Genomic DNA, 20,178 nt, shown 5'->3' on the forward strand with positions numbered 1-20,178 from the left:
TCCGAAGTAACATTGAATATCCTAATGAGGAGTGGGAGCTGAGACCTGACCTGTTAAATGCCTTACCAAAGTTCAATGGGTTATCAAGGGAGAATCCACACAAGCACTTGAGACAATTTCACATGTTGTGTGAAAACTTTAGATCTCCCAGGATCACAATAGAGAGCCTCAAAATGAGAGCTTTTCCATTTACTCTTCAAGGAGCAGCTCAAGATTGGTGGTATTATCTCTCTGCAAGGATTACAAATTGGGAAACTATTGAAAGACTTTTTCTTGAAAAGTATTTTCCTGCATCCAGATTATCTGCCATCCGTAGAGAAATTCAAGATATAAGACAGAGAGATAGAGAGAATCTTAGTGAAAATTGGGAAAGATTCAAGAAACTATGTTCTTCATGCCCTCAACTCCAAATGGAAGATTTTATTCTAAGCTTTTATGAAGGCTTAAGTCCTACTGATATGTCATGGGCAGATGCTGCAAGCGGAGGATCTTTCTTAGACAGGTCACCAGAAGATGGTATAGATCTAATAGAACGAAAGGCAGTAGACAATCAACAATATGGCACAAGAGAAAATTCAGTAACTTTGCTGAAGGGAGTGCATGAAATTGAAAATGGTGCAGTTGATGGGAAGAAGATAGATGAAAGATTAAATAAGCTAGAAAGCAAACTCGATCACATTGCAAGCTTGTTTAAAACCTCAACTCCACAAATTACTAAGAAGTGTGGAATTTGCATTTCAACTGACCATTATACTGATGAATGTCCTAGCTTGGTGAAGACCACTGTGGAAAACCCATCTCAAGCTTTTGCTGCAAACATGATTGGAGGAAATAGACCATACCAGAATTATCATGATTCGTCCTCCAATAGATATCAGCAGAACAGACAACCTTATGTTCCACCGCAACAAAGGCAGCAATCTCAGCCTGAAATGTCAATGCAAGATTTCATGAAAACAATACTTGAGCAAAATTCAGAAATAAAGAAATCAATTGAAGAGTTGACTCAGAGGGTGGATAAGTTAGAGGCTAAGTGATGAGTCAATATTTTCTCAATTTCAGTTAGCTTATTGTACCGAATTTAATCAGGGAATTGTGCTTAAATGTCTGGTATTTTTCCGTTTTTGCTAATTGTGGTTAATTTGACCAAAAATTCTTATTTTAATTAATTTGAATTATTTGAGCTAATTATTTGCATTATTAATTGTAGGAAAATTGTTGGATAATATTTGGGACATTTGAAGGTTAAATGAGAAATGGCAATTGAACCCAATGCATCTTAGTCATTTCAATTTTCGCACAGTGCTGCGTGAAAGTTGTGTCAACTTGTGTGTCCTCGTTTGAGTTCAATTCTTATCCGTTTTCCATGCAATTTTTTTTCATAGTTTCGTCTAAATGTCTATTTTCACGTATAGTTTTTACTTTGTTCAAATTAGTTCTGTACTGTTCCCAGTAATTGTTTTACTCCCCTATGTCAGTCCAGTGATTACTGTTTGAGTGTTCTAATATGGTTGCATTGATTTATTTTGTGTTAAATAGAAAAAGATGTGCTGATCCGTGGAGACTTGAGCTGGAATATGCTGTTTGGTTTGGCTAAAAAAACAAAAAAAAAAGTAGAAGAAAACACATGTGTGCTTAGAAAAAGAGAAGCTGCCACCGAGAAAAGAAACTTCACTTTCATTTAATGAAGGGGTGCACCCAGCAAATTAAAAAGCACGCGGGCAGCAACATCCAAGGGGCAGCTCCCATCCAGCTTGGCAGCATCATGAAGAAGCGGTCCAGCTTGGCACCACGGAGAGGAGAGTCCAGCATGGCCATGAACAATTACAAGAAAGCAGCAGCACGTGAATTAATTACGAGGTGCTGGGAGAAAAAATGGGCAGAGGGCCTGGTCCAACATCCAGCCTACACACAGCCACAGAGATGGAGGGTTACGGGAGGATTAAAAACACTTTGCTTGGGAATGAAATGGGGGCTGGACGTGGGAGGAGCCAGCCGCCACACTCATTTTTCTTTTTCTTGGTTTTTGGCTTTGAACGTTATTTTCAATGGGATGAAGAAAGAGCTGATGTTTATTCCTTTTGGTTGAATTCTCACTGCCTTTTCATTTGATTTTATGCACTTTTAATTGAAGTTATTTCAAGCAGCTGTTACGGAGAAAGAAAATGAGAGCTAAACGTTAATTTCTTTTATTTAGTTGCATTTGTTATTTCGCCCTTCATTTTAGCAACAGGCCCATGCGACGGTTATAAGCAGAAAGGAGAAAAGGTTGATTTGTTTTGGAGGTGCAGCGGGTTACATCCAGCAGCGTGACACAGTGTGCTACAGGGTTTCCTTTTTCGTTTCACTTTATTCACGTTGGAACCAAATGGCATTTTCTCATATTTTACATTTGTAATACATTCAACTTTAAATGCATCTAATGTTTTAAGTCATTTTAACTGATTTGTTAATTGCGTTTCTTTTTATTATTTTAATGTTCAATTTCACTTGTATGCAAATCCGGTGCTTCCTATGTCATGCTAGCAGTTATGCTTATATTTACCGTGTTGTTTCTATGTTTCTATGCCTAAATGCTGTTAGTTTCTTTTCTTTAGTGACTTATCTTTTTGTTTGTATTTAATTTTAATCTTCACTTTAATGTTGTCTATTTTGGTCGGTTGTGATATTTTAGTTGTGATGTTAGTTTAAGTTAGTTGGGAAATTTGTGTTGGAAAAGACGTTAGAGTAGCACTTCATTTTGTTAATCTGAGATTGAAAGTATTGTAATTGAGTTAATGACCAACCGTTTTTATTCTATGTTTACATCCGTGTTTATATTCGGGTTTTAATTTAGTTCATTTGCATTCACAAAACTCTTCACCAACCCCCCACTACGTGTTTGACCTGAGACTCGAACCACATTTGGTCCTTGAGAGACGACCTAGGAGTCACTTCCTAGTCTATATTGCATTAATTTTGCAATCAACTTTTGTGTGAGGTGCGACCCTCCCAACAAAATGGCGTCGTTGCCGGGGACCAACGGTTCGGTCTTAGGTCTTTTGTTGTGTTAGTGTGTGTTGTGTTTTGTCTTGTCTTATCTTGTCTTGTGATGTTCTGTTTTGTGTGTGCGTGTTGCATGTTTAATTGTGTTGTGTTTTGTTTGTTTCATAATTTTTAGTATTTCCTTTGTTCCATGTCTACCTATTTTGATTTTGTGAATACTGCTTATTCTGCTAGTGCCTCTGATTATGATTCGCCTTCTGCATGTTACCTTGATTATAATTCATATTCTGCTGATTTGTATGTTGAGAACAATATGGCTCATCCTCCGACTTCTGAGAGTTCTCTTTGGGAACCGGTTCCACCTACTGAGGATGATGTTCATTGCATTCTTAAGACTGGACTGATACATTTGCTGCCTAAGTTTCATGGTTTTGCAGGTGAATGCCCACACAGACATTTGGAGGAATTCCACAGCATTTGCTCTTCAATGAAGCCTCCACATGTACCGGTTGATCACATGTTCTTAAGGGCATTCCCACATTCATTACAAGAAGCAGCTAGGGATTGGCTGTATTGTCTTCCTCCAGGATCCATCACTTCTTGGGAAAATCTTGAGCATATGTTCTTGAATGAATTCTTCCCTGCTCAGTATGGTTACAGCAATGATCCTGGATGGAATGACCCTAGTTTGGGATGGTATGATGCTCCACAGCAATATCAGGAAGCACCATCTCAGAATGTTTGTATGCCTCCGCCAGTCCAGCAACAACAACAACTGCAACTTTATGAGTCTGCCCAGATAGCTCCTCAACCTTCTACTTCTGAGCTTACATTGCAGGAGTTGTTGGAGCAGATGACCATGCAGAACCTTCAGTTTCAGCAAGAGAACAGAGCACACCTTCAATGTTTGAGCAATCAGATAGGGCAGATGACCACTCAACTCAATCAGGAACAGTCTCAAGATTTAGAGGAATCACCATTTCAGACTGTTCAGATTCCAGATGATGTTAGTGTCATTGACTTAGGAGATGGGAACCAAAGTCTTGCGCTCATTGTGCCACCTACTCTCCCACCATTCTATGTCCCTACTCTTGCACCTAAGGAGACTGTTGAAAATTTTGAGGACCAGGCAGATATAAGCAACAGTCTTGAGCCAGGTAGACCACTTTTATCTCCCTCCACTTTACCAATCTTCAGAAAAGTGGAGGTAAACATACCTCAATTTGATTATGCTGATAATGATTATGCTTTTAATGATTATGCTGTTGAGAGGTATGTTGATGGTTATATTATTGATGAGCATGCTTTTAATTTTCCCTCTGTGCATGATGAGAACCACTTTTTGATATCACATCCCAATGTTTATTCTCCATGCACTGAACCTGAATCTGAGTCTGTGGTTGATATTGCTTGTAATTTTGAAATTGATTCATGTTCTGAGGATGTATCTGAGGTTAAGCCTGTTACACTGAGATTGGGTGTTATACTCCTGCATGTTATTTCTTTGGAACCACATTGCACTAACCATGTTGCAGGAAGTACGCATGAATTTGATCAACAAACACCCACAGTGGAAAACAGAGGTGCTAACATTGACAAAAGCTTCAAGATCAATCGGCACCAGCTGAACCCGCTCATCAACAATCAATTCTTCTTATATCCAGCTGTGGAAGATATTTCCCTGCTAGATCAAATCTGGAGGATGAAGCAGTTCTTCCTCAGAACTTCTTTGGTGAATCCTATGGTGGAAGATATCTCCCTACAAGTCCAAAATTGGCAACTGCCACCATGACCAGGGGAGTTTTCTTTTTTTCCCTTCTCCCCCTTTCTCTACTTTTATTGCACTTGTCCATGATCTGATGACTATTATGATTTCTGATCTTATGCTTATGACACATTGAGGACACTGTATAGTTTAAGTGTGGTCTATTGGGGGAGATTTTTATTTTTCTTCGTTAGTTTTTGTTTTCTTGGTTAAATTTTTTCTTTTCTAGGTAGTTTTTGTTTTGTCTTGTATACAGTTTTACATGTTTCTCTTGATTTCTGGACTTTGTTTAGGTTGTAGACTTGACCTTCACTTCATTGATACTTGGCTGGAAATCATTGCTTTTCTCTGCTTGGAAGATGATTATGATGTTTGAGAGGTTGAATTGATTGTGACATAAATTCCATGTGTGAGATTTGAGCCACTTTATGTTCTTTCTTGTGTGTGATATGTCTCTTGATTGCTTGCATATATGCCTTGGCTTGACTCTTGTTGATGATTCTTGATTGATATGCATGTTTGGAAGTGATAAAGGTAGTTTTGTTTAGGAACAAGTGTGGTCTCCCTGGGGATTCTAATGAATTGGCTAATTGGTTCCTCTTCTTGTTTTGTTTTTGTAAATATGTTGTGTATCTTGTCTCTTACAGTTGTGTCCTAAACAGAAAGAAAAGAAAAGAGACAAGATAAGAAATAAAACAAAAATAGAGAAAAATGAGAAAAATAAAAATAATTGTGAATAATGGAGTCAAGAAGAGGATGGAATTAGAGGTTGTGGGTGTGTTTGAATGTGTTTACACTTGTTCCCCATTGCTCCTCTGTTCCTTATGGTTTGTAGCTTCTTATCCAGATATATCCTCCCTTGTCCTTGGCCCCATTACAACCATAAAAGACCTTTTGATTTGAACATGCATATGTTTCTGAGTGTTGATTTTAGAGGCTTGCCAAGTCTGTTTGTGTTTGCTTTCTTGAGTGCATTGAGTTGAAATTCTTTACCATAGACACTTGAGAGAAACACTGATAGTGCATCTGTGAGGTTTTGTTATTTTTGATTCACCTCTTGAGCTGATTGATCATTTTGCCATGTCTTGAATTGCTTGGATGATTTCATGAGTATCTGCTTTCTCTGATTGATTTTGTGTTGGATATTGTCTACTTCTTTTTCTTTGTCCAAATTCCTTGAGAACTGTGTAATTCTGTTCTTGTCCTAGTTAGTGTTTGTTTTCTGTGCGCTAAGGTTTGTGTCACTTCCCTGATGTCCTTTGAACTATTCCTTGATTAGCGTCTTGATTTTGCCCAGGAGTGCAAAAGACTAAGTGTGGTCTATTTTGATGAGTCAATATTTTCTCAATTTCACTTAGCTTATTGTACCGAATTTAATCAGGGAATTGTGCTTAAATGTCTGGTATTTTTCCGTTTTTGCTAATTGTGCTTAATTTGACCAAAAATTCTTATTTTAATTAATTTGAATTATTTGAGCTAATTATTTGCATTATTAATTGTAGGAAAATTGTTGGATAATATTTGGGACATTTGAAGGTTAAATGAGAAATGGCAATTGAACCCAATGCATCTTAGTCATTTCAATTTTCGCACAATGCTGCGTGAAAGTTGTGTCAACTTGTGTGTCCTCGTTTGAGTTCAATTCTTATCCGTTTTCCATGCAATTTTTTTTCATAGTTTCGTCTAAATGTCTATTTTCACGTATAGTTTTTACTTTGTTCAAATTAGTTCTGTACTGTTCCCAGTAATTGTTTTACTCCCCTATGTCAGTCCAGTGATTACTGTTTGAGTGTTCTAATATGGTTGCATTGATTTATTTTGTGTTAAATAGAAAAAGATGTGCTGATCCGTGGAGACTTGAGCTGGAATATGCTGTTTGGTTTGGCTAAAAAATAAAAAAAAAAAAGTAGAAGAAAACACATGTGTGCTTAGAAAAAGAGAAGCTGCCACCGAGAAAAGAAACTTCACTTTCATTTAATGAAGGGGTGCACCCAGCAAATTAAAAAGCACGCGGGCAGCAACATCCAAGGGGCAGCTCCCATCCAGCTTGGCAGCATCATGAAGAAGCGGTCCAGCTTGGCACCACGGAGAGGAGAGTCCAGCATGGCCATGAACAATTACAAGAAAGCAGCAGCACGTGAATTAATTACGAGGTGCTGGGAGAAAAAATGGGCAGAGGGCCTGGTCCAACATCCAGCCTACACACAGCCACAGAGATGGAGGGTTACGGGAGGATTAAAAACACTTTGCTTGGGAATGAAATGGGGGCTGGACGTGGGAGGAGCCAGCCGCCACACTCATTTTTCTTTTTCTTGGTTTTTGGCTTTGAATGTTATTTTCAATGGGATGAAGAAAGAGCTGATGTTTATTCCTTTTGGTTGAATTCTCACTGCCTTTTCATTTGATTTTATGCACTTTTAATTGAAGTTATTTCAAGCAGCTGTTACGGAGAAAGAAAATGAGAGCTAAACGTTAATTTCTTTTATTTAGTTGCATTTGTTATTTCGCCCTTCATTTTAGCAACAGGCCCATGCGACGGTTATAAGCAGAAAGGAGAAAAGGTTGATTTGTTTTGGAGGTGCAGCGGGTTACATCCAGCAGCGTGACACAGTGTGCTACAGGGTTTCCTTTTTCGTTTCACTTTATTCACGTTGGAACCAAATGGCATTTTCTCATATTTTACATTTGTAATACATTCAACTTTAAATGCATCTAATGTTTTAAGTCATTTTAACTGATTTGTTAATTGCGTTTCTTTTTATTATTTTAATGTTCAATTTCACTTGTATGCAAATCCGGTGCTTCCTATGTCATGCTAGCAGTTATGCTTATATTTACCGTGTTGTTTCTATGTTTCTATGCCTAAATGCTGTTAGTTTCTTTTCTTTAGTGACTTATCTTTTTGTTTGTATTTAATTTTAATCTTCACTTTAATGTTGTCTATTTTGGTCGGTTGTGATATTTTAGTTGTGATGTTAGTTTAAGTTAGTTGGGAAATTTGTGTTGGAAAAGACGTTAGAGTAGCACTTCATTTTGTTAATCTGAGATTTAAAGTATTGTAATTGAGTTAATGACCAACCGTTTTTATTCTATGTTTACATCCGTGTTTATATTCGGGTTTTAATTTAGTTCATTTGCATTCACAAAACTCTTCACCAACCCCCCACTACGTGTTTGACCTGAGACTCGAACCACATTTGGTCCTTGAGAGACGACCTAGGAGTCACTTCCTAGTCTATATTGCATTAATTTTGCAATCAACTTTTGTGTGAGGTGCGACCCTCCCAACAAAATGGCGTCGTTGCCGGGGACCAACGGTTCGGTCTTAGGTCTTTTGTTGTGTTAGTGTGTGTTGTGTTTTGTCTTGTCTTATCTTGTCTTGTGATGTTCTGTTTTGTGTGTGCGTGTTGCATGTTTAATTGTGTTGTGTTTTGTTTGTTTCATAATTTTTAGTATTTCCTTTGTTCCATGTCTACCTATTTTGATTTTGTGAATACTGCTTATTCTGCTAGTGCCTCTGATTATGATTCGCCTTCTGCATGTTACCTTGATTGTAATTCATATTCTGCTGATTTGTATGTTGAGAACAATATGGCTCATCCTCCGACTTCTGAGAGTTCTCTTTGGGAACCGGTTCCACCTACTGAGGATGATGTTCATTGCATTCTTAAGACTGGACTGATACATTTGCTGCCTAAGTTTCATGGTTTTGCAGGTGAATGCCCACACAGACATTTGGAGGAATTCCACAGCATTTGCTCTTCAATGAAGCCTCCACATGTACCGGTTGATCACATGTTCTTAAGGGCATTCCCACATTCATTACAAGAAGCAGCTAGGGATTGGCTGTATTGTCTTCCTCCAGGATCCATCACTTCTTGGGAAAATCTTGAGCATATGTTCTTGAATGAATTCTTCCCTGCTCAGTATGGTTACAGCAATGATCCTGGATGGAATGACCCTAGTTTGGGATGGTATGATGCTCCACAGCAATATCAGGAAGCACCATCTCAGAATGTTTGTATGCCTCCGCCAGTCCAGCAACAACAACAACTGCAACTTTATGAGTCTGCCCAGATAGCTCCTCAACCTTCTACTTCTGAGCTTACATTGCAGGAGTTGTTGGAGCAGATGACCATGCAGAACCTTCAGTTTCAGCAAGAGAACAGAGCACACCTTCAATGTTTGAGCAATCAGATAGGGCAGATGACCACTCAACTCAATCAGGAACAGTCTCAAGATTTAGAGGAATCACCATTTCAGACTGTTCAGATTCCAGATGATGTTAGTGTCATTGACTTAGGAGATGGGAACCAAAGTCTTGCGCTCATTGTGCCACCTACTCTCCCACCATTCTATGTCCCTACTCTTGCACCTAAGGAGACTGTTGAAAATTTTGAGGACCAGGCAGATATAAGCAACAGTCTTGAGCCAGGTAGACCACTTTTATCTCCCTCCACTTTACCAATCTTCAGAAAAGTGGAGGTAAACATACCTCAATTTGATTATGCTGATAATGATTATGCTTTTAATGATTATGCTGTTGAGAGGTATGTTGATGGTTATATTATTGATGAGCATGCTTTTAATTTTCCCTCTGTGCATGATGAGAACCACTTTTTGATATCACATCCCAATGTTTATTCTCCATGCACTGAACCTGAATCTGAGTCTGTGGTTGATATTGCTTGTAATTTTGAAATTGATTCATGTTCTGAGGATGTATCTGAGGTTAAGCCTGTTACACTGAGATTGGGTGTTATACTCCTGCATGTTATTTCTTTGGAACCACATTGCACTAACCATGTTGCAGGAAGTACGCATGAATTTGATCAACAAACACCCACAGTGGAAAACAAAGGTGCTAACATTGACAAAAGCTTCAAGATCAATCGGCACCAGCTGAACCCGCTCATCAACAATCAATTTTTCTTATATCCAGCTGTGGAAGATATTTCCCTGCTAGATCAAATCTGGAGGATGAAGCAGTTCTTCCTCAGAACTTCTTTGGTGAATCCTATGGTGGAAGATATCTCCCTACAAGTCCAAAATTGGCAACTGCCACCATAAACCAGGGGAGTTTTCTTTTTTTCCCTTCTCCCTCTTTCTCTACTTTTATTGCACTTGTCCATGATCTGATGACTATTATGATTTCTGATCTTATGCTTATGACACATTGAGGACACTGTATAGTTTAAGTGTGGTCTATTGGGGGAGATTTTTATTTTTCTTCGTTAGTTTTTGTTTTCTTGGTTAAATTTTTTCTTTTCTAGGTAGTTTTTGTTTTGTCTTGTATACAGTTTTACATGTTTCTCTTGATTTCTGGACTTTGTTTAGGTTGTAGACTTGACCTTCACTTCATTGATACTTGGCTGGAAATCATTGCTTTTCTCTGCTTGGAAGATGATTATGATGTTTGAGAGGTTGAATTGATTGTGACATAAATTCCATGTGTGAGATTTGAGCCACTTTATGTTCTTTCTTGTGTGTGATATGTCTCTTGATTGCTTGCATATATGCCTTGGCTTGACTCTTGTTGATGATTCTTGATTGATATGCATGTTTGGAAGTGATAAAGGTAGTTTTGTTCTTTAGCCTCTCTAGCCAAATAAGCTTACCTTGTTCTAATCCTTTGATAACCCCCTTGAGCCTATACTTTTCCCCTGTTCTTTGTTTTGAAGCTCATACACTAGCCCTAAGTGAAAAACCATGATTACCTTAACCTTAGGGAATTTTGGAGCTTTGAAAGTATTTTAGGAACAAGTGTGGTCTCCCTGGGGATTCTAATGAATTGGCTAATTGGTTCCTCTTCTTGTTTTGTTTTTGTAAATATGTTGTGTATCTTGTCTCTTACAGTTGTGTCCTAAACAGAAAGAAAAGAAAAGAGACAAGATAAGAAATAAAACAAAAATAGAGAAAAATGAGAAAAATAAAAATAATTGTGAATAATGGAGTCAAGAAGAGGATGGAATTAGAGGTTGTGGGTGTGTTTGAATGTGTTTACACTTGTTCCCCATTGCTCCTCTGTTTCTTATGGTTTGTAGCTTCTTATCCAGATATATCCTCCCTTGTCCTTGGCCCCATTACAACCATAAAAGACCTTTTGATTTGAACATGCATATGTTTCTGAGTGTTGATTTTAGAGGCTTGCCAAGTCTGTTTGTGTTTGCTTTCTTGAGTGCATTGAGTTGAAATTCTTTACCATAGACACTTGAGAGAAACACTGATAGTGCATCTGTGAGGTTTTGTTATTTTTGATTCACCTCTTGAGCTGATTGATCATTTTGCCATGTCTTGAATTGCTTGGATGATTTCATGAGTATCTGCTTTCTCTGATTGATTTTGTGTTGGATATTGTCTACTTCTTTTTCTTTGTCCAAATTCCTTGAGAACTGTGTAATTCTGTTCTTGTCCTAGTTAGTGTTTGTTTTCTGTGCGCTAAGGTTTGTGTCACTTCCCTGATGTCCTTTGAACTATTCCTTGATTAGCGTCTTGATTTTGCCCAGGAGTGCAAAAGACTAAGTGTGGTCTATTTTGATGAGTCAATATTTTCTCAATTTCACTTAGCTTATTGTACCGAATTTAATCAGGGAATTGTGCTTAAATGTCTGGTATTTTTCCGTTTTTGCTAATTGTGCTTAATTTGACCAAAAATTCTTATTTTAATTAATTTGAATTATTTGAGCTAATTATTTGCATTATTAATTGTAGGAAAATTGTTGGATAATATTTGGGACATTTGAAGGTTAAATGAGAAATGGCAATTGAACCCAATGCATCTTAGTCATTTCAATTTTCGCACAATGCTGCGTGAAAGTTGTGTCAACTTGTGTGTCCTCGTTTGAGTTCAATTCTTATCCGTTTTCCATACAATTTTTTTTCATAGTTTCGTCTAGATGTCTATTTTCACGTATAGTTTTCACTTTGTTCAAATTAGTTCTGTACAATTCCCAGTAATTGTTTTACTCCCCTATGTCAGTCCAGTGATTACTGTTTGAGTGTTCTAATATGGTTGCATTGATTTATTTTGTGTTAAATACAAAAAGATGTGCTGATCCGTGGAGACTTGAGCTGGAATATGCTGTTTGGTTTGGCTAAAAAAACAAAAAAAAAAGTAGAAGAAAACACATGTGTGCTTAGAAAAAGAGAAGCTGCCACCGAGAAAAGAAACTTCACTTTCATTTAATGAAGGGGTGCACCCAGCAAATTAAAAAGCACGCGGGCAGCAACATCCAAGGGGCAGCTCCCATCCAGCTTGGCAGCATCATGAAGAAGCGGTCCAGCTTGGCACCACGGAGAGGAGAGTCCAGCATGGCCATGAACAATTACAAGAAAGCAGCAGCACGTGAATTAATTACGAGGTGCTGGGAGAAAAAATGGGCAGAGGGCCTGGTCCAACATCCAGCCTACACACAGCCACAGAGATGGAAGGTTACGGGAGGATTAAAAACACTTTGCTTGGGAATGAAATGGGGGCTGGACGTGGGAGGAGCCAGCCGCCACACTCATTTTTCTTTTTCTTGGTTTTTGGCTTTGAACGTTATTTTCAATGGGATGAAGAAAGAGCTGATGTTTATTCCTTTTGGTTGAATTCTCACTGCCTTTTCATTTGATTTTATGCACTTTTAATTGAAGTTATTTCAAGCAGCTGTTACGGAGAAAGAAAATGAGAGCTAAACGTTAATTTTTTTATTTAGTTGCATTTGTTATTTCGCCCTTCATTTTAGCAACAGGCCCATGCGACGGTTATAAGCAGAAAGGAGAAAAGGTTGATTTGTTTTGGAGGTGCAGCGGGTTACATCCAGCAGCGTGACACAGTGTGCTACAGGGTTTCCTTTTTCGTTTCACTTTATTCACGTTGGAACCAAATGGCATTTTCTCATATTTTACATTTGTAATACATTCAACTTTAAATGCATCTAATGTTTTAAGTCATTTTAACTGATTTGTTAATTGCGTTTCTTTTTATTATTTTAATGTTCAATTTCACTTGTATGCAAATCCGGTGCTTCCTATGTCATGCTAGCAGTTATGCTTATATTTTCCGTGTTGTTTCTATGTTTCTATGCCTAAATGCTGTTAGTTTCTTTTCTTTAGTGACTTATCTTTTTGTTTGTATTTAATTTTAATCTTCACTTTAATGTTGTCTATTTTGGTCGGTTGTGATATTTTAGTTGTGATGTTAGTTTAAGTTAGTTGGGAAATTTGTGTTGGAAAAGACGTTAGAGTAGCACTTCATTTTGTTAATCTGTGATTGAAAGTATTGTAATTGAGTTAATGACCAACCGTTTTTATTCTATGTTTACATCCGTGTTTATATTCGGGTTTTAATTTAGGTCATTTGCATTCACAAAACTCTTCACCAACCCCCCACTACGTGTTTGACCTGAGACTCGAACCACATTTGGTCCTTGAGAGACGACCTAGGAGTCACTTCCTAGTCTATACTGCATTAATTTTGCAATCAACTTTTGTGTGAGGTGCGACCCTCTCAACACTAAGGAATCAAATAAACTGCCTGCACAAACAGTGATCAACTCGAGAAATGTAAATGCTATTACTTTAAGAACGGGTAAGCAGGTAGAAGGCCCTGAAGGAGCCCTAGAGGATGAAGATAAAGAGAAAGAAGAAGCACAAATTAATGACAATGGAGGATTAAGTGAGCCATCACCTGAATCTACCACTGAAAAATCGAGGTTAGTATCTTCTAACTCTTCTACAAATTCTTCTTCATCTTATTCTCCACCTCCTCCATATCCAAATCGGTTAAAACCGAGAAACAAAAAAATGGAGGAATTAGACCAAGAGATTTTAAATACTTTCAAGAAGGTAGAGATCAACATTCCTTTGCTTGATGCTGTTAAACAAATCCCCAAGTACGCCAAATTTTTGAAAGAACTTTGCACAAATAAAAGGCATATTAGGGATAATGAGATTGTGAATTTGGGAAGAAATGTGTCAAGCTTGGTTAAGAAACACATTGAACTACCACAAAAATGCAAAGATCCAGGTATTTTTTTGTTCCTTGTACTATTGGAAATTTAAAGTTTAACAATGCCATGCTAGATTTAGGGGCTTCCATTAATGTAATGCCTTTATCAGTGTTTACTTCTCTATCTTTGGGACCTCTTACTGGTGTGGTCATTCAACTGGACAACCGTAGCACAGTTAACCCTACAGGTGTGCTTGAAGATGTCCTTGTCCGAGTAGACAAGCTAATTTTTCCTGCCGATTTCTACATCTTGGATATGAAGGATGAAGATGGAATTAAGTCATCAACTATTATCTTGGGAAGACCTTTCATGATGACAGCACGAACCAAGATAGATGTGCATGCAGGAACACTAACCATGGAGATAGGTGATGAGGAGGTGCATTTTAATGTATTGGAAGCCATGAAGCACCCAATTGAAGAGCATTCTTTGTTTTGTATTGATTTATTAAGTGAAATTGTAAATAATTTTTCTGTTAGTTTCTTGGACATTTTTTCAACTTTTTCTCCATCTTTGGACTTTTCTTTTTCAAACAAGTCGTGCCTGATTTTGGACGACGAAGAAAATTGTAAAACAGGTGATATTGAGGACGCAGTGTCAATAGATGATACCTCTGTGGCGTCAGAGTGTGATGTTGAGGTGGCTGAGATTACCTTAGGCAGTAAAATCCTGCCATCTGTGGTACAACCACCCGTTTTGGAGTTGACACCCTTACCATCCCATTTGAAATATGCTTATCTTGAGAGGGATGGGAAACTCCCTGTTATTATATCTGCATTGCTTACTGATGAGCAGGAAAAACAACTATTACAGGTTATCAAAGACCACAAGAAAGCAATAGGCTGGACTTTAGTAGATATTCCTGGTATTAGTCCTTCATTTTGTATGCACAGAATACTTTTGGAGGAGGATGCTAAACCAGTGAGACAACCTCAAAGAAGACTGAATCCTCAACTGATGGAGGTTGTCAAGAAAGAGGTAACCAAGTTGCTACAAGCAGGTATTATATATCCCATTTCTGACAGCACTTGGGTGAGCCCTGTACATGTGGTTCCCAAGAAATCTGGAATCACAGTGGTTAAAAACGAGAAGGAGGAATTGATTCCTACTCGTATTCAGAATAGCTGGAGGGTTTGTATTGACTATAGGAGACTGAACCAAGTCACTAGAAAGGACCACTTTCCTTTGCCATTCATGGATCAGATGCTAGACCGTTTGGCAGGTAAGTCACATTACTGTTTTCTAGATGGATTCTCCGGGTATTTTCAAATTTGTAAAGCCCCGGAAGACCAACATAAGACTACCTTCACTTGTCCTTTTGGTACATATGCTTATCGAAAAATGCCATTTGGTTTATGCAATGCTCCCAGTACATTTCAACGATGTATGCTGAGTATTTTTATAGACTTATTGGAGCATTTTATTGAGGTTTTCATGGATGATTTTAGTGTGTATGGTTCATCTTTTGATAATTGTTTGGCTAATCTTGCAAGAGTTTTGCAGAGATGTGAAGAAACTAACCTTGTTTTAAATTTTGAAAAATGTCATTTTATGGTGGAACAAGGTATAGTTTTGGGTCATGTTGTCTCCAGGAATGGTATATCTGTAGATCCTGCTAAAATTGATGTTATTTCACAATTGCCTTACCCCTCTTCTGTACGAGAGGTTCGATCTTTTCTTGGTCATGTAGGGTTTTACAGGAGGTTTATACAGGACTTTAGCAAGATAGCTAATCCTCTCTCCAACTTACTTCAGAAGGATGTACCATTTGACTTTGGAGGGAAGTCCAAAACCGCTTTTGATTCCTTGAAAAAGGCACTCACTACCACTCCCATCATCAAACCACCTGATTGGACATTGCCATTCGAGTTGATGTGTGATGCATCAAACTTTGCAGTAGGAGCGGTACTTGCACAAAGAAATGGGAAGCTACCACATGTGATATATTATGTTTCTAGGACATTGGACACTGCATAGGCAAATTATACCACAACTGAGAAGGAATTACTAGCTGTTGTATTTGCCTTAGATAAATTCATATCATACATACTTGGATCCAAGGTAATTGTTTATACAGATCATGCTGCATTGAAATTCCTTCTAAAGAAAGCAGATTCCAAACCAAGGTTAATCAGATGGATGCTACTGCTCCAAGAGTTTGACATTGAAATTCGAGACAGAAGTGGAGCCCATAATCTAGTAGCAGACCATCTTAGTAGGATTGAAAAAGAAGAAGATGAAATACCTATTCAAGATGACTTTCCTTATGAAATCCTGCTAGCATTGACTTCTGTAAAAGGTATGTATCCTGAACCTTGGTTTGCCGACATTGTTAACTATTTGGCTGTTTCAGCTATTCCTCCATCTTTCTCCAAATCTGAGAAAGCCAAACTGAAAAGTGAGGCGAAGTATTATGTTTGGGATGAACCATTCTTATGGCGCATTGGTAGTGACCAAGTTGTAAGGAGGTGTGTTCTTGATATAGAGATACCTTATGTGCTTGAATTTTTTCATTCATCACCTTTTGGAGGACACTATGGCACGCAAAGGACAGGTAGGAAGGTGTTGGATTGTGGATTATATTGGCCTACCATCTTTAAAGATGCACGGAGGATATATGAAAATTGTGAGCAATGTCAGAGGGCAGCTAGATCCATCACTAGGAGGGAAGAGATGCCTCAACAACCCATGCTATATTGTGAGGTATTTGATATTTGGGGTATTGACTTCATGGGTCATTTTCCTTCTTCTTCTGGGTTTTCTTATATTTTGCTTGCTGTAGACTATGTTTCCAAATGGGTGGAAGCCATAGCTACAAGGACTAATGATGCTCGAGTTGTTATGAGTTTTGTTAGATCTAACATTTTCTGTAGGTTTGGAATACCACGAGCCATCGTTAGTGATCAGGGGACCCACTTTTGCAATAAGCTGTTAGAGAATATGTTGAAGAAGTATGGGGTGACGCATCGCATTGCTACACCATATCACCCCCAAACTAATGGACAAGCTGAGGTCTCTAACAGAGAGATCAAAAAGATATTGCAAAAGCTAGTGAAGCCAAATAGGAAGGATTGGGCCGCAAGATTGGATGATGCACTTTGGGCACATCGGACGGCCTACAAAGCACCAATAGGTATGTCACCTTTCAGGGTTGTATTTGGAAAATCTTGCCATCTACCTATGGAGATTCAACACCGAGCCTATTGGGCTGTGAAGGCTTGTAACTAAGACATGGAAGGAGCAGGGAAAGAGAGAAAGCTCCAACTGCAAGAACTAGAGGAGATTAGGCTCACAGCCTATGAAAACTCCAAGTTTTACAAAGAGAAAACCAAGAAATTCCATGATCAAAAGCTTGTGACCAAAAAGGATTTCAACATAAGTCAAAAGGTGTTATTGTACAAGTCCAGGGTAGGGCCTATGAGTGGTAAATTACGCTCCAAATGGGAAGGTCCATTCATTGTAACACAAGTGTTTCCCTATGGAGTAGTGGAAATCAAGGAAGAATCTTCTGATAGAATCTTCAAGGTTAATGGCCATCGTTTGCGGATATTTAATGAAAATCAAGACATGCTAAACAAGACGATGGATGGAGTGAATTTGACCACTCCAACATTGAGGACATACTTTTTCTTTGCATTTTATATATAAGGTATACATTGAGGACAATGCATAGTTAAAGTGTGGGGGTGTGGGGAAACAATTAATTTTGTTTCCTATTTTGTTTGTTTTGAATATTTGCATTGGATTTGAGAGTTTGAATCAGTAACTGGAATGATCATGAATTGAAAAAAAAAATGAGTCATGTTGATATGAGTAAAGTGCTTCTAGGATTTGCTGATTTAGTTAACTTGAGAATTTCCTGATTAAATCTTTTGTGAAAGAAATTTAAACCATGTGAGTTTTGAACTTAATGTTAAGGATGGACCACCATGTGCCATACCTATTTTTCTTGTGTGAATTGCCCATGTTTTGTTGATACTCTAATAGTTAGCTTGATTCTATGTTGTGCAACTGAGGTGAATACGCATGATTTGATATGATTGAGGCATTTCTTGTTTTAGCTACTTGGCCAAATAAACTTGTCCTAACATTAATCCCTTGAAACCCTCTTTGAGCCTTAAGCCTATTTTTCTTGTTCTCAGTCATTGTCAAATGAGAAAAAAAGAAAAATCATATGTTCCTTACCTTAGGAAAGAAGGAATAATGGATTATGTTAGAAGTAAAGTGATTAATAAGTGTGTGGGTGAGTACCTCACCCACAAAACAATAACAAGGGTAAAAAGGAAGATGAAAAATTGAAGTTTTAAAAAAAAAAAAAAAAAAAGAGGAAAAGAAGAAGAAAGAAAAGTAAATCTTCCTTAAAAGAGCAAGAAATAGATTTGTTTTTGAAATCAAATATCATTACTCTTTCTATGACAATTTCAAAAGCTGAGAAATCCCAAGAAAATTTCCTACCTTTGCCTTGGCCTTAATACAACCTTTGAAAAGTCCGCATGATCAATAATTGCATGTTTTCTGAAGTGTGTGAATGTTAGAGTCTTGCTAAATATCAATGGTGTCTACTTACATGGGTATTTTGAGTGTAAACACAAGCCAAAAACACTTGAGAGAGTTGAGGAGAAATAGATACATGCTGATTTGAGTGTTGTCTTTCAGATTAGATTTTCTTGGGAATTCAAAAAGGTTAACTCATGTGTGAAGAATAAAGTGATTCCATTTGCATGTCCATGACAGAGTAATGCCTAAATGATTGATCTATGTCTGGTGATGCTCATTCTTTTAATCCAAATGCAAATATGAAATAAAATGACTCAGAACAAAGTCTTGGAAATAATCAATTTTGCCCAGGAGTGCAAAAGGATAAATGTGGGGGTGTGATGAGTGCATATTTATGCCCACATTTATGTTTTAAAATTAAAATTTTGATGGGATAATTGTGTTTTAATGGTTGATTTTAAGTGAATTTGTGATGATTGGAATTATTGGGTTTAGGAAATAAAGAGACGTAAAAAGTAAGTTTTAGCGCATAAATTATTCTTGGATGTTCTAATGTTTATTTGTGCAGCTGAGAATATAAGTTTTATTGGTTCAAATGGCAATTCAAGGCCCAAAATCAGATTTTATTTGCGGAATAATATAGAAATGGGCCAAAATGGCAGACTTTATCCTTACACCCCCTAAAATCCCTAAATACACTCCTATTTCTGAAACAGGCCAAAGACCAAGCCCAAACACTAAGCCATTTCTACTACACCTCCCTAAGTTTCCTATACACACCCCTCCTAAGCTAGACTCCACCAGATCATGCCACGTGTCCAAATCCTCCCCACACAGATCTAGCCAACCAGAACATGCCACCTCATGCCTCTTGCCATGTCTTCTCTAATAGAGAAACCCTAATCCAGCAGAACCCTAGCCGCCACCATGTGCCGCCACCGTGAAACCGTCCGCCGCTGACGCAACCTCCACGACCTCCTCCACGCCAGTCGCACAGAGTCACCGTCCTCTTCTCCATCTCCAAGCCGCGCCGCAGATCGCAACCTTCAACGCACATTACCATCATCAGACCACGCTTCTCGACGCCACCACAGCGCCTCTCCACCCAAAGCCGCCACCACCAAACTGCGATTCAACGCACACCACCACCATCGCGCAACCTTTCTGCTCCACGAGTGCTCCCCACCATCGAACACGCGCCAGCCACCGGGAAACCGCGCCTCCGCTGCGAGAATCTTCAAGCGGCATCTTCATCTTCTCCATTGATGCAAGCTCTGCGCAACCATCTTCATCATCTCATCCAAACTCCGTAGACGCCGTGCCTCATTCTCGAACCTACACAAAAACCAGACCTGCAAAGAACCCAGCAATCGCAAATCGCCCACAGAGTAACGAAGTTCTTCCTTCACTCGTGTCTTCACCATGCATAGCACCGAAACAGTGAAGAGAAACGCGGCACAAGGGCAAGCCTTTGCCCATCTGAACCCTAATTTGGGAGAAAGGGGGAAAGCCACGTGGCGAGCTCCCATTGGTGCGTCCTCCTCTGGTAAAAGCTGGTCAATAAGCCTTCTCTGGTCAAAGTCTGGTCAGTTGAGGGGCTTTCTTGCAATTTCAGAAACTCAGAAGGGGCTAAAGTGCAGATAGAAGAAATTTCAGGGCATTTATGCAATTTTGAAAATTCAGAAAAGCTAAAAGATAAAATTCAGTTGTTGAATTAATTTAATTTGGGAATATCAACCGAAAATATCTTCCAAATAATGTTATAATTATTTAAATCTTTTAGTTATTTGGAAGATATAAGATAAAAGATTCTATCAACTGAATACTCAGAGTCCAAGCCCGATCAAGCCTATTTAAAGAGACCCAGGGGACTTCACTTCATTCATTCTCTCATACTCCTCTCACTTTTCTTTCATCTTGTATTCAACTCCATTCATG

At 38.4% G+C, this 20,178-nt stretch overlaps 1 pseudogene; it reads left to right on the forward strand.

Moving 5' to 3' along the window:
- The window catches only part of LOC128194418 (uncharacterized), a 66,641-nt pseudogene extending 49,670 nt beyond the window's left edge, over positions 1-16,971 (forward strand).
- The last annotated feature ends 3,207 nt before the right edge of the window (positions 16,972-20,178 follow it).

The sequence above is a fragment of the Vigna angularis genome, chromosome 10 (genome assembly GCF_016808095.1).
Source record: "Vigna angularis cultivar LongXiaoDou No.4 chromosome 10, ASM1680809v1, whole genome shotgun sequence".
Lineage (NCBI taxonomy): Eukaryota > Viridiplantae > Streptophyta > Magnoliopsida > Fabales > Fabaceae > Vigna > Vigna angularis.